Raw genomic sequence first — 2,366 nt, 5'->3', positions numbered from 1 at the left:
GGCAGTAATACACTTAGCAGCATCTACACTGCTGGAATTCAAATAGAGAAGAAGAAGAGAGCTAGTTCAAGATGAGCATTTCTGGTTAAAACTTATATAATTTTAATTTTTTTTCAGAAAATGAGCGATGGTTTCACTAAATAAGACCCTTATTTCTCATCTGGGATCGTGTTGAACAATTTGAAGCTGCAATGAAACTAATTTTGACCTTCAACTGTTTGGTGCCCATTCAAGTCCACTATAAGGAGAAAAATCGTGGAATGTTTTCATTAAAAACTTTAATTTCTTTTCATCTGAAGAAAGGAAGACATGGACATCTTGGATGACATGGGGGTGAGTAAATATTAGGAAAAGTTTATTTAAAAGTGGACTAATCCTTTAAGTGTTTATTATTCATAAAAATTAAGCGGAGTCTGTTGCTGCGTCTAAAATAACATACTCTCAAGTAGGTACTCATTTTGAATAAGTAATTACTTTGAAACCGCAAAAAAAATACATTCTATATAGTATGAATGGTTATAATCTGGATGTACTCATTCACCATGCTGTCATTAACATGTGACTTACCAGCACCAGTTCCGTGGCTTCACTGCCATTCACAAATCTTCTCCCGTGGCCTCATGGGATAGTAAAGTGTCCATCCTATGCACACTTACGAATCTCGCCGGTAGTAGTAGGTAATTTGCATACTCTTTTATGAGTACAGTGAATTTAGACATACTTATTTTTATCACATACTGTTTTTCACCTACTATTTAGTAGGGAAGTATGCGATTTTGGATGCAGCCAGTAGCTTGGGAATCACTGGTTGTGTTTCTGAAGTGTCATTTGCTCCAGATTTTTTTTTTTTTTTTTTAAACCCATGTTGTCATCTGTAAAGTAAAAACTGTTCAGTCACTTTGAAAATAAACAGCACACATTTCATGATGTGTCGACAAAAACAACACTTTGTAAGTTGAGCTGAAGTTTAATACTTAACGTCCCCAAACACTTCAAGCAAAATTGAATGTACAGGTGTGATGTCATTTCAAACCAAATCTGGCCAAAACGAAGGTGTTCTGGAGTATGTTTCGGTTATCCGCCAGCATGAACTTTCCGGAAAACTTCACACTGGCTGTTAAACACCCTCAAACTGCTATTGGTCCATTATGATTACGTACGAGGTGGAAAACTATTTTAATTGCAAGTCTTTTCAGGGCAATTTTTCACTCAGTCTGTGGAAGTCAGAAACGTGAGAAGTATGAATACAAAAGAGGAAGACCTATAAGCTCTAATGGGAGGATGTAGCTTTAAGACCAAACAGTTACCACAGCTTTCCATCATATTTTCATAGATATGAAGGTCAGGTCAGAGTTGATGAAAGAATAAACATCCCTTTGTCTTTGTTTGCCAAAGGCCATTTTCCAAAGTTGATTTTGTACAAGTAGTTTTTGTGGTATTTTAATTTCACTATATTGAAGAGTGTGCGGTGTTTGTCTAATATTTTGAATTATACTGACATAAGTAGAGCATGCGGCTCATGCCTCTCTGACTCATCTCAGAATGAGATGAAAGAAAAAGAAAAAAAAAAGTTTCAAAAGGACCTTTGTGATTCCCCACAGCTATCAGTGCACTTAAAGAAGCTCAAATCCAATGTTTATGTAGAGGAATTTGCTCTATGAAAGCAATTTTTCGTCAGAATGGCATCTGTAAAATGAAACGGATTCATGATATAACATAGTGGAAAAATAATGTATTCAATTCATGGGGGATGAGTAAGTTCTGACATCCAAACCTGGAATTTTGCTATGTTTTCAGTCACACGACATGTTATGATGGCGAATATGATTATTATATAGTCCTATAAGCAAAATATTATATAAACAATGGTATTTTAATGGACCATTTTAGTAGTTTACACATTTGGCTCCTTTTTATCATTATAAGAGTTCCAACTAACTGTGGTAGAGAGGCGGCACAACTATTAATGTGAAAGATTTCAAACATTTCTGTCATAAATGCCTCCATTGTATCAAAATACACATATCATGAAAAGCAACCGTACAGTACTTAGCAGTGGTCAAAAAAGATTTCCAAAACTTTGATTCCCGCTTTAAAACTCTAGACTTAAATTACCACATGACCCTGGTGTTTGTCCAAAAACAGTATAATTTGGCTGGGAATTTTTTTGTGGATGGAGGGAGAAAAAAACCCCTGACATCTTAGATTCAGACAGCAATAAAATAACTGACTAAGTCCTGTAAATACTGGAATTATATATTTTGCTACAAATCTCACTTCAGAACAGTTGAAGATGTGCCACTTTGAACTGCTGGCATATACAAATTGAATTGGCCAAAAAACAAAGAAAAAGGGATATGGACATA

Source organism: Chanodichthys erythropterus, chromosome 18, assembly GCF_024489055.1.
Source record: "Chanodichthys erythropterus isolate Z2021 chromosome 18, ASM2448905v1, whole genome shotgun sequence".
NCBI lineage: Eukaryota > Metazoa > Chordata > Actinopteri > Cypriniformes > Xenocyprididae > Chanodichthys > Chanodichthys erythropterus.
This window is presented reverse-complemented; position numbering follows the sequence as displayed.